This window comes from Primulina tabacum, chromosome 3 (genome assembly GCF_025594145.1).
Source record: "Primulina tabacum isolate GXHZ01 chromosome 3, ASM2559414v2, whole genome shotgun sequence".
Classification (NCBI taxonomy): Eukaryota; Viridiplantae; Streptophyta; class Magnoliopsida; order Lamiales; family Gesneriaceae; genus Primulina; species Primulina tabacum.
In genome coordinates, this window is record NC_134552.1 from 34,521,532 (window position 1) to 34,535,537 (window position 14,006).

The 14,006-nt window shown below is 34.5% G+C and overlaps 1 non-coding gene and 1 pseudogene across 1 annotated transcript; one reads left to right on the plus strand and one right to left on the minus strand.

Annotated features, from left to right (window-relative positions):
- Positions 1-450: 450 nt before the first annotated feature.
- On the minus strand, positions 451-5,233 carry LOC142538244 (uncharacterized; annotated as a pseudogene).
- A 661-nt stretch (positions 5,234-5,894) lies between these two features.
- LOC142541224 (small nucleolar RNA R71) lies at positions 5,895-6,005 on the plus strand. The gene has a single exon (XR_012819290.1). It is a non-coding gene; the product is annotated as a small nucleolar RNA R71 (small nucleolar RNA).
- The last annotated feature ends 8,001 nt before the right edge of the window (positions 6,006-14,006 follow it).

Genomic DNA, 14,006 nt, shown 5'->3' on the forward strand with positions numbered 1-14,006 from the left:
GTCCTGTAAGATTGGCTAAGGTAACCAGAATAATGCCTAAAACTTCACTTCCACCTGCATGCGCAGCTTTTGCAACTTTTCCCATGAGGCCAACTTCACCACCACCATATACCAAATGAATCTTTTTTTTAGCAAGTGTTATTCCAAGATTTTCTGCTACTTCTTCATAAATTAAATCTTTTCCTGCACTAGATCCACAAAATTCACAAATATTTTTGATTTTACTTACCGTGGACGTTGAAATGTTGAGAAATATGTTTTTCTGTAATTGTTAGATCACAGCATATGAATTTATAAGCGTAACATGCCAAAAGTCAATATTTGAACAGGAAATTATTATTATTAAAAGAAAATAAAAATGACAAAATTAAAACAAATATATACAGGGTAGTTGTGATTGTGGCTCACATCTTCCTATGATTTTACGTTCAGTAACGGCTTCAACGTCTTCTATGAGTCGAGGATATGCTTCCCATCCAATTTTCTTATAAATTGGCAAACATGATCTTTTAACATCAGATTCCCAAGACGAAATTGTGTATATTTATTTACTTATCTAAATAGATGTGTGTTACTACAGTAGGATCTTTGTAAGGCTGATTCCACCGTCCATATTGATATTCCTCCTGTTGAAATTGCCACCATAGTTTAAGAAGTTCATTTTGCACGTACCCACTAGAATGCGTATCAAGAACCTCTAGAAAATTATCTAAAGGCTCTTTACTCAGACCATTCTTAATGAATAAAATTTTATCTTCTCTATTCATTGATGTCATTCCAACATTTTTGCATTTTCCCTTACAAGTCCACCTTGCACATTTATGACGTCCACCTATACGTTTAGCTCTTCGTTTTTTGGCATATGTGCTTTTACCAAATCCTGGCATATGTCTTATTATTAATTCACTTGCTTCCCCAACCAATCGGACTTTTGCTTCAATTATCAATCGGACATCATTCGGTATGCCATATGACATCATCAACCTTAGCCACTCACATCTAGCTTTATAAATTTTTTTCAACGCATTATCAGGTAAACAAGCAAAATATTTACGAAGATTCATAATACACGCATCCATATTATTATTATTATTATATATATTTCAATTATTTCGGGAAAACTGAAGAAACCGACTTAAACAGTCACGGAGTACCGTTATCCGCCACTTAACCGGGAAATGAACTAGAATCTGCAAAACAAAATGAAAATATCAAACAACTATTGTGGATCATATAAAGGCATAAACTCATTATTAAGAATTTCATTTTCTATAAAAGGCTTAAGTTTTTGCCCATTAACTTTAAACACATCATTATTTTTAGGATTTTCAATATCAACAGCACCATGAGGATAAACAAATTTGACTATAAATGGTCCTGATCACCTCGATCTTAGTTTACCTGAAAATAAATGCAAACGAGAATTATAAAGCAAAACTTTTTGTCCAATTTCAAATGACTTTCTCATAATATTTTTTATCAAGAAAGGCTTTAGTTTTATCTTTATAAATCTTTGAATTTTCATATGCATCATTTCTTAATTCTTCAAGTTCATTTATTTGCAATTTTCTTAATTTAGATGCATCATCTAAATTAATATTAAATGCTTTAATTGCCCAATAAGCTTTATGTTCAAGTTCAACCGGTAAATGACAATGCTTACCAAAAACTAACCTATATGGTGACAACCCTAATGATGTTTTAAATGCAGTTCTATATGCCCATAATGCATCAGTTAATCTTAAAGACCAATCTTTTCGATTTGGATTAACTTTTTTTCTAAAATTTGTTTTATTTCTCTATTTGCAAGTTCAACTTGACCATTACTTTGAGGATGATATGGGGTAGAAACTTTATGTGTAATGCCATATTTTCTTAACAAAGAGGAAAATGATGTATTTATAAAATGACTTCCCCCATCACTAATTATTGCTCTAGGTATTCCAAATCGACTAAAAATATTTTCTTTTAAAAATTTTATAACAACTTTATGATCATTAGTTCTACATGCAATTGCTTCAATCCATTTTGAAACATAATCAACAGCGACTAAAATGTACTTATATCCAAAAGATAATGGAAATGGACCCATAAAATCTATCCCCCAACTATCAAATATTTCAATAATTATGATTGGATTTAAAGGCATCATGTTTCGTTTTGAAATTGATCCCATCTTCTGACAGTTTTCACAAGATTTGCAAAATAAATGCGTATCTTTGAATAAAGACGGCCAATAAAATCCACATTGTAAAATTTTTGTAGCTGTTTTATTGGATGAAAAATGACCTCCACATGCTTCAGAATGACAAAATTTAATAATATTACTTACTTCATTGTCGGGTATGCATCGTCGAAAAATTTAGTCAGGACAATACTTAAATAAGTAAGGATCATCCCAATAAAATTTTTTAACTTCTATCAAGAATTTATTCTTATCCTGTGAATTTCAATGAGAAGGCATTTTATTTGTCACAAGAAAATTTACAATGTTAGCAAACCAGGGCATAATAGTAGCATAAAACAACTGATCATCTGGAAAATTTTCATTTATTGGTATTTCATTATGAGATGATTTAGTCATTATTCTAGATAAATGATCGGCTACAACATTTTCTTTTCCTTTTTTATCTTTAATTATAATATCAAATTCTTGTAACAATAAAATCCACCGTATTAATCTTGGCTTAGCATCTTGTTTATTTGATAAATATTTTATGGCAGAATGATCGGTGTAAACAATAGTAGTAGAACCAATTAAATAAGATCGAAACTTATCTAATGCAAATACTACTGAAAGTAATTCTTTTTCAGTAGTTGAATAATTTATTTGAGCACTATTTAAGGTTCTACTAGCATAATAGATTGCATAAGGTTTTCCTTCTTTTCTTTGTCCTAACACAGCTCCTATAGCATAATCACTTGCATCACACATTAATTCAAATGGTAAAGACCAATCTGGAGGTTGTAAAATAGGTGATGTAACTAAAAGATTAATAATTTTTTTAAAAGCATTTTCACATTTTTGAGTCCATTCAAATTGTGTATCTTTTGTTAAAAGATTTGAAATTGGTTTAGATATTATGCTGAAATTTTTTATAAACCTTCTATAAAATCCTGCATGACCCAAGAATGATCGAACTTCTTTGACCGTTTTTGGTGATGTTAAATTAGCAATAACATCAACTTTGGCTTTATCAACTTCAATTCCTTTTTCAGATATCACATGTCCTAAAACAATCCCAGATTTAACCATATAATGACATTTTTCTCAATTTAAAACAAGATTTTTTTCTTCACATCTTTTTAATACTTCTTCTAGATTTTTAAGACAATTTTCAAATGAGTTTCCAAAAACATTTATATCATCCATAAAAACTTCTACATATTCTTCAATCATATCACTGAAAATACTTAACATGCATCTTTGAAAAGTAGCCGGAGCATTACATAAACCAAATGGCATTCTTTTAAATGCAAAAGTTCCGAAAGGACAAGTAAAAGTAGTTTTTTCTTGATCTTCTAATGATATAGGTATTTGATAATACTCCGAATACCCATCAAGAAAACAGTAATAAGAATTTCCTGCTACTTTTTCTAGAATTTGATCTAAAAATGGTAGTGGGAAATGATCTTTTCTAGTTGCATCATTTAATTTTCTATAATCAATACACATACGCCAACTAGATGGAATCCTAGCTTGTAATAACTCTCCCTTTTCATTTTTTATAACAGTGATGCCGGACTTTTTAGGTACTACTTGTGTTGGACTTACCCATTTACTATCTGAAATTGGATAGATAATTCCAGCGTCTAATAGTTTTAATACTTCATTCTTAACAACTTCCTTCATATGTGGATTTAACCTTCTTTGTGGTTGTTGATATGTTTTAGCATTTTCTTCCAAGTGAATTTTATGTGTACAAATTAAAGCATTCATACCTTTTATATCTTTCAAAATCCATCCAATTGCATATTTATATTTTTTAAGTAATTTAATCAAATCTTCTTCTTGATTTGGCAAAAGAGTGGAAGAAATTACAACAGGAAATGTTTTATTTTCACCAAGAAATACATATTTCAATTCTAATGGTAAAACTTTTAATTCAAGTTTTTTATTATCATCTTCTTTAAAATTATTTTTAGACTCAAAACTTTCTATTGAAAAAACTTCAGATTGTTGATTTAAGTTTTCTTCTTGTATATTTTCTTCCACAATTGGTTCAATTTCATTATCATATTCATTAATACTTGGTTGTTTACATAAATTGAACACATTAAGTTCTAGAGTCATATTTCCAAAAGACAATTTCATTATTCCATTTCGACAATTAATTAAAGCATTTGAAGTTGCTAGAAATGGTCGTCCCAATATTACTGGAATTTCATTATGTACTTCTATTGGTTGTGTATCCAAAACAATAAAATCTACATGATATATGAATTTATCAACTTGAACCAAAACATCTTCTACAATACCTCTAGGTATTTTGATTGACCTATCCGCCAGTAAGAGAGTAACAGAAGTGGGTTTTAATTCTCCTAAATTAAGTTTTTCATAAACTGAATAAGGAAGTAAATTCACACTTGCTCCCAAATCCAACAAAGCATTTTTAATTTTATTTTCTCCAATAATACATGAAATTGTTGGACAACCAGGATCTTTATATTTTAAACTAGAATTATTTTGAAGAATAGAACTTACTTGTTCAGCCAAGAATGCTTTTTTCTTCACATGCAATTTTCTCTTTACAGTACATAAGTCTTTTAAAAATTTTGCATAAGAAGGTACTTGTTTAATAGCATCTAATAATGGAATATTTATCTTCACTTGTTTAAAAACTTCATAGATATCAAAATCACTTTTTTGTTTTTTATGATTTGTTAATGCATGAGGAAATGGTGGAGGTTTATTTGACTTATTTACTATTTCAGATGATTTATCCTTCACCATATTATTCTTAAAATTTAAGGTATCATCATTCTCAAAAGTATCAGGATTATCATCCTTACTCTTTGATTTTAAATGATCCTTGTTTTCATTACTATATGGATCATTAACTATTTTACCACTTCTAAGGGTAATAACAGATTTTATTTGATCAATTTTTTCATTTTTTAATTCTTGATTTTGATTTTTAGGATTAGGTTGAGGTTGAGATGTAAATTTTCCTTTTTCATGAATATTAAGTGCAGATGCAAATTTTGCAAGAGTTTCTTTCAAATCACTCATAGATTGATGTTTTGAATATTGATAGACTCTTGCTTTTGGATAAATGCATGAATTACATCTTCAAAGTTTTTTCTTGGAGGTGTAACATAAGGAATATAACCTTGATGATTTTGGTTATTTTGAAAATATTGTTGTGACGGTTGTGAATTATTATCATTCATCCAACTAAAATTAGGATGATTTTTCCATCCAGGATTATATGATGGTGAAAAAGGATCTAGTATTGGTTTTTTATAATTGTTAACATAATTTGCTTGTTCATGGAGACATTCTTTAAATGAAGGTAATGTTGGACAATCTTTTGTAGCATGATACACATATATGACAAACAATTTCTTGAATACTTTTTAATTGACCACTCTTTTTCATTTCTAGTGACTCAATTTTTCTTGCTAAAGATGCAAGTTTAGCTTGAATATCTATATCATCTTTAAGATTATAGATACCACCCCCATTTGTTGAATTATTGATTTTAGTTGTTGGTGGTTCTATTATGCCTATATTATCCCAATTTTGAGCATTTTCTGCTAATGAATCCAAATATTCCATAGCTTCATTTGGGTTTTTATCTTCAAAAGTTCCATTACACATGAATTCTATCATTTGCCTATCTTTAGGTATTAGACCTTCATAAAAGTGAGAAACTATTCTCCATGTTTCAAAACCATGATGTGGGCATGTATTAAGTAATTCTTTATATTTATCCCAACATTGATAAAACGTTTCTCCTTGTTTTTGAGAAAAAGTTGTAATTTGTCTTTTAAAAGAGTTTGTTCTATGGGAAGGGAAAAACTTTTTGAGAAATTGTTGTAGCATTTCTTCCCATGATCTTATTGAACTTGATCTTAAATTTTGTAGCCATGTTTTAGCTTTATTTTTTAAAGAAAAAGGGAAAAGCTTTAATCGAAGTATATCCATGCTACAATTTTGATCATTATAAGTGTTACAGACTTCCTCAAATTCTCTTAGATGCAAATATGGATTTTCAGAATCTAAGCCATGAAAATTTGGTAAAAGTTTAATAATTTGAGGTTTGAAGTTGAAATTAGATGCATCAGGAGGAAAAACTAAACAAGATGGGGCACTAGTTCTAATAGGGTTCATATGGTGCCTAAGTGTTTTTAATTGATCATGTTCTTGATTATTATTATTATTATTATTATTATTATTATTATTATCATCTTGATTATTTGAATTATCATCCATGTTTAAATTATTTTCAGATACTCGAATAAGTCTACCACTTTTTTTTCGACTCCAAATACTCATACAAAAAAAAAAACAACAACAACACTATACTTATAAATAAAACATAATTAACAAATATAAACTTAATTTATACCTCCCCGGCAATGGCGCCAAAAACTTGCTACTACTTAAATAATAATTCACCCAAGTGTAGGTTGTCTGCAAGTAATATATTTCGTAAGTACGAGATCGATCCACAGAGAGGTTATTTTGAGTTTAAATTTATTAATTTATAGATTACCAAATGCAAGAATGAAGTTTACAAATTATAAATTTTGTCAAGGCTTGAGGATTTATTCTTGGTTTATGTAATATTGTTTTACTAAAAGTAAAACAAAAGAAACCACCATAAATAATGGTTCCAAGAAAATTAAACACACACATAATATAATATAGTTCCCACTATAGAAAATACCGAATTAACCGATATTTTATATATGGTACCTATGATTATAATTATGACTATATAAATAAATAATTGCATAAAGTAAATGTTAAATTAAATCATTATATTTCATTTAGAACAACCGGCAGAGCGACGCTATTGCCTAAATGAAATATATTGATTTAATAAGTTAGTTGCGGTAAAGGAAAAATTAGTTGCGATAAAGTAAAAGTTAGATGCGAAAAATAAAAGTTAGTTGCGATAAAGTAAATGTTAGATTGTTAGATGTTAGTATTAAATCATAGTATTTCATTTAGAACAACCGGCAGAGCCACGCTATCGTCTAAATGAAATATTATGATATTATTATATAAATATATATATATATATCTATATATATATAATAATAAGTGATGAAATATTTATTGTATCAAAATTAAACAAAAAATCAAGATAACCACTTTAATGGTATCAAGCATTTGATGTAAGTTGATAACAACAAATAATTCATTTTTATACCTACAATAAAAATAAGTTAGCTAAATGAAAAGAAATAAAGAAAGAATATAGAAATTATAAACAATCTTATTTCACCAAGAATGCATCCTCTTCACCTTGACATAATAGATTTAGCTTTCCCTAAGCTTACTTTTGATCAACACTAAAATATCACTCATAGTTGAGAACATGAAAGAAAATATATTGGAACTTAGAACTTTGATACACACTCACACTATATTTTACAATAAGATAAAATGATTCTCAAGCTAGCACAAGGCCTCTATTTATAGGCCAAATGAGAGAAAGGGTCAAAATTTTTATTAATGCCATGTAGTTGCAATAGTATTCTTTGTCTCCTCCAAGTTCAATTCCATGTCCCTTCTTTCAATGCTTTGTTCCATGACTTTAATCACCGAATTTGACTCTGCTCAAAATGGCAAACATGTGGGGAATTGTCTGTAGATGAATTTGGCCACTTGGTTCACCTCATTTGGTTAAATATTGAAATAGTTATGATATTTTTACTCTATGCTGGTCATAGTAAAAGTAAATTTGTCCTCCTTTTGATATTTGCACAATTTGATCTTCTTAAGGATCTTTTTAGGCAATCATATCTTCTGCAAAGTTGTAGATAATTTCTCAAGGATTCCGAACATGTTTGAGTCACCTCCATTTGAATTTTCTAGCTTGAGTTATCATTATTCTACCAACACGTAGAAAACCTGAAAATAAAACATATTTAGTAAGACAATTAAATATAAACAAACAATACTAAAATAACATAATTTTATAATTTTAATGAAACTTAAATTTTAAAATACAGGTTTTAACATATAATAAATTATTAATTTTAAGTTTCATCAGCTGCCATCTGCTCGCCAGACGACAGTACTACGGAATAGGCTATATCTAGCCCAATGGTCTTATCTTTGAGGAAATTAGCAAAGACCTCTGAAATGAATGAGTGAGTGGCCCCTGAATCTATCAAGGCCTTCGTAGCGGAACCGGATATAAAAATTCTCCCTGAAAGATCGGAACTCTAAGTTGAACCCAATAGTTACATAGACTAAACTTATAGACATGAAAAGGTTGAAGTTCTTCTAACTTAAATTTCCAAAATATTACAAAGTAGAGCATGCAATCCTATCGCAATTCTATGTTCAAAATATTAACCCAAAACATTAAGTTCCAATGCAGACTCAAAGCTTAAGGTACATGTCATAAGCATCGTATCCGGGTTCGTCTCCGTGGCATGGAGAGCAAACACTCTGCCTTGGTTAGGCAGATTCCTCTGAGGGCACTGCAGAAATAAGTGGTCTGGACTACCACACCTATAACACTTTCCTGAGCCGTACATACATGCCCCAGGATGGCGACGTGAGCACTTAGGACAGACTGGGCGCTCAAGAGCCCTCGGGGTTGGGCGTCCCCGCTGCTGCTGGCCTTTGTTTCTAGGCAGCCCGTGAAAAGGCCTCTTGTTCTGCTGCTGATGCTGCTGAGGAGGAGAGCGGTGCGGTACCTGGACTGGTCGCTTTCCCAAGCGATCTCTCTCGAAATCCCACTGATCCTGCTCTGCGGTTAGAGCTTTGGAGACAGCGACCTCATAAAAAGTAGGGTCAGACACCCTAACATCACGGCGCAAGATCGGCCGTAGACCCATCAGAAAATGCATCATCTTGGCTCTAGCATCATTTGCAATCAGGGGTACAAAATGACAACCCCTCTCAAACTTACGGATGAACTCCGTAACAGTCATATCTCCTTGCCTCAAGCTCATAAACTCAGTGGTCAACCTGGTGCGCACATCCTCAGCAAAGTATTTGGAGTATAACACCTCCGTGAAGCGTACCCAACTCAGCGTAGCCACGTTCAGGGCTACCGATGCTCCTTCCCACCATAAGCGGGCATCTCCTCCGAATAAGTAGGTGGCACATCGGACTCTGTCTGCATCTCCAAGCTCCATGAACTCGAAGATAACCTCGAGGGACTTGATCCAGCCCTCAGCAATCATGGGGTCAGACGTCCCAGAAAACTCCTTCGGACGCATCTTCATGAATCTTTCGTAGACAGCCTCAGGCCCTGTTGGCCTGGTCGCCACAGCATGGTTTCCCGCAAACTGTGTGAAGAACTGCGTCATCCCAGCTAGCATCTGGGCATTCATGTCCGGTGGAGGTGGAGGTGGTAAGTCTCTCTCCTGCCTCCGCTCCTCCCTGTCCTCTTGACGAGGCTCCTCATCTCTATTGCGCTCGAGGATGCGCCTAGGGGGCATACTGTTCCATAGATAACCCATACGTAACTAACATGCATAATTCCATAATTTATTTAAATTTAAAATACTGAACAAATAAAATGAATCGGAACATAAAATGCTTCACGAAATCATGCCGTTAAAAATAATTCATGCTTTAAATAAAATGCGTAAATGTAAACTTACAGACCGAAGACGTGACTTCGTGAGCTTCTCGTGGTCAGTAGTAGTACAACCCTATACAGAACCATTGCTCTGATACCAGCTATAACGGCCCGAAAATTCGTGTTTGAATATTTGCGAAAAAATTAAAAATTTTCTTTGTAAAGTAAGTAAAATGCCTCATTCATAAAATAGACCGTTAAATAAAGTTTAAATGTTAAAAATAGCAGCGGAAGAAATTATTTGTTTGCAAAAGAACAATTTAAGAGTAATCCAACAACGGATAAACTGTTTGAGCATAAAAATGGTAAATGCTAAAATGAGCTCCTCGGGTTCCACTACTGCCGACCCAAGCTAGCTCACTGGTCCCCGCCCTCGGCCCCGACATCGTCAGAACCTACAACAATCAAGTCTAGTGAGTCTAAAGACTCAACATGCATATATCGTAAATAACGAGTAAATATAGTAAAATTTCATGGGAGTAAAAATATCATGTCACTCAGCATATCGTAAAAATGTCGGGTCATGATTAATTATAATACGTGCATAACTGAACTGAAAATATCATGGTAAAAATGTTTGCTCCTTGGAGCCCTGTACTGAAATAGCCTGTAATAAATTTCTGTTGAGATTATGGTCTACGCAAGTGGCCCCTGCACTGAAACTGACCGGTAACTGGCGACCGGATAATAAAATGCTCCCATGATCGGTAACTGGCGACCGGGTAAAATAATGAACGTCTGATCAGACTATGCCACAGTATACTGGGTGGTACAAACTGAACTGACCGGTAACCGGCGACCGGACCGGTAACTGGCGACCAGATTTAGCAATAATTCCATGATAGTGAAATGGCCACAAGCAATATCGCATAATCTCAAAAATGAACATTTTATATTTTGATGCACGTAATATAATTAAATGGCACAATTAAATATCCTGTAATAATTTACTGCTTGGATTGGATCGCTCCCAGGCTCGCTGCAACCTAAATATGCCATGAAAAATATGCAATAGATTTATGGGACCAAACTATGCAATAACATTCGAAAATGTGACAATTACACCGAACAACTTCGTATTTAATCATGACTCCGAACCAACCCGAGCCAACACAGAAACATCATATAGTAATGATTAAAATACGTTTAAAATGATGAATTAATGCTCCTAAAATGATGCAAGTCGAATTTTAGGTGAATGGAGGCCAAAACATGAAACGCTCTTTCGAGAGTCAATTTGGCACATCGCACCGTAAATTCTCGTATGACCTCAGAAATGATCCGAATCACGAACGGCCAAAAACATGACTTTCCTAACTTGATGAGGCACTGTCCAGTCCAAGGCCATAGGCTAAAAGCCAACTGAGAACTCGAACGAGCCACTGAACCGTCACAGCAAGTTGCTGTCCAAAAATACAGCAACTGTGCTTTGGTTTCTTGCGTCGGTTGCGAGGCTAATGGCCATTGGGGCTTGAACCAACATCCCAAGGAAAGATTTGAACCATGGCTAAGGGCCCTAGGACAGCCACAATTCGATTCACACCATAACTCCATCGAAAGTCACACCCGAGAGCACCCTTGCATGCGTGTGGTGTCTTGCTTCGTTTGTTGTCTCGTGTCATTCCAGTGGCCATTTGATTGACCATGGCATGATCTAGAAATCTAGGGGCCTGGTATGAACCGTGGTTAGGGGCCATAGGCCAACCAAGATCCACACCATCCCTCAAAACCAAAAGTTACACTTGCTGAATTCGAAAGGGGCGAAGGGCTGTTCTTGTTGTTTGATTTAAAAACCGATTCAACCATGGACCAAGCCTCAAAAGAGCGACTTGGTCACGTCTTAGACATCACCAGGAGATGTTCTAACCATGGCTATAGCCCTTTGGGCAGCCAAGATCAGATCCATCAACCTTTGACATCAAACAAGAAAATCGAATGCAAATGGTGACATGATTGGGGAGTTGCTGTCATCTCGATTTCCAGCAAGCATGGGGGCTGAAATAATGGACCAAAGTGGTCCTTATCCGTCCTAGAACATGTCTAGATGTAGCCTTGGGAGCCTGCAACCGAACCAATACCTGAAACACACAAAACAAAGCAACCCGTGAAGAGCATCCTGAAACCGAAAAATTCTGCATGTTTTATTTCAAAATGTTCTTGACATATTTCGGTTTTTTGCATGAAATGATGATCATGTAATATAAAAATAATGATAGTAGGACTTGATTGAAGAGTCAAGGAAGAATATATGCATGCCTGGTTTCGTTTTGAAAGAAAACGAAAGAGCGAGACGATCCGGCGCGGAGGAGGTGGAGCGCTTCCTTTCCTACCTTACTAGCTCTCGATTTTTCTCTCTATTTTCCTCTAGTGCTAGCCACGATTTTTCTCTCCAAAATCACTCTGAATTTCGAGACTAAGGGAGGGGGAATGGTGGTTAAGAGGGTGAGGAGAATGGGTGCAAAATATTGGGAAGAAAATCAAGACCAAGTCTACCTCTCATTCAAATTTTGAATTGGTTTGATCAAGTCTTTTTGGGGGGAGCATGGCCGATATTATCCATGATAATTAGACTAGGATATTGCTTATTAATAAACTAATTAAGGTTGATCAATAATTAAAAAGGTTATCATGCTAAAAAAATGACAAAGAATGGGTCAAAGGTGAGTTGGCATATCCTTGCTCAATCTACTAAGGGTGGCCGAAAATCAACACTAAAAATGAAGAGAAATGTTGTTTAGTTACTAAATTTATAACCCTTAAAAGCCTCACCTATCTTTTAAATAATTTAGTGAACTAACTCCTTAATTAAGGAACTTAAATAAATTTATTTTCTACTCACCTCAAGTAACTTAAATAATTCCTTAAACTTCCATTTAACTTAAATTAACTTATTAATTAGCTAAAATAAGTTCTGGGAATGTTTTCCTAAATCTTAAATTTTATCTCTAAACTCCAACTCCAGTCCGGCCTCACTGAATTAACTGAAATGATAAAAATCAAACTACTATGATAAAATAATTAAATTAAGGAAAAGCATTTAAATACTCATGCAATAAAAATCATTTTAATTTAAATACTAGAATTATGCATGGCTTATACGTTGTCTAAGTTACGGGTTCTACAATTCTTCCCCCCTTAAAAGAAATTTCGTCCTCGAAATTAAGACTTACCGAATAATTCGGGGTAACGGTCTTTCATCTCCGGCTCAGACTCCCATGTAGCTTCCTCCTCAGAATGGTTAAGCCATTTGACTTTGACTCGCTCAACCAGCTTGCTCCGAAGCTTCTTCTCCTGCCTGTCTAAGATCTGCACTGGTCTCTCCTCATAAGATAGGTTCGGAGTAAGCTGCAACGGCTCAAAGTTCAGGACATGCGAAGGGTTCGCCATGTACTTCCTCAGTATAGAGACGTGAAAGACATTGTGTACTCCGGCCAAATTCGACGGAAGAGCCACACGATAAGCTAGCGTCCCAACTCTGTCAAGGATCTCAAATGGTCCAATAAATCTCGGATTGAGCTTCCCTTTCTTCCCAAATCGCATGACACCCTTCATAGGTGCCACCTTCACAAAGACATGGTCGCCGACAGCAAACTCTAAATCTCTCCTCCTCTGATCTGCATAACTCTTCTGTCGACTCTGAGCAGTCCTCATTCTGTCACGGATCCGGGCTACTACGTCGACAGTCTGCTGAATAATCTCTGGACCCAACTCTGCTCTCTCTCCTACTTCATCCCAATGAACAGGAGATCTACACTTACGACCATATAGTGCTTCATACGGAGCAATACCAATAGAAGACTGGAAGCTGCTGTTGTAGGTGAACTCAACCAATGGCAAGTTCGACTCACAACTCCCAGAGAAATCAATGACGCAAGCGCGGAGAAGATCCTCTAAAATCTGAATGACTCGCTCTAACTGTCCATCTGTCTGCGGATGGAAAGCTGTGCTAAACAGCAACTTCGTCCCCATAGTCGAATGCAAACTCTTCCAAAATGAGGAAGTAAATCTGGGATCTCTGTCAGATACGATAGAAACTGGAATACCATGAAGTCGGACTATCTCCCGGATGTACAACTCTGCATACTGAATCATGGTGAAAGTCGTCTTAATAGGCAAGAAATGCGCTGATTTGGTGAGACGATCAACAATCACCCAGATGGCATTTGATCCTCTGACTGACTTCGGCAAACCGGTCACGAAGTCCAAGGTAACATTCTCCCACTTCCA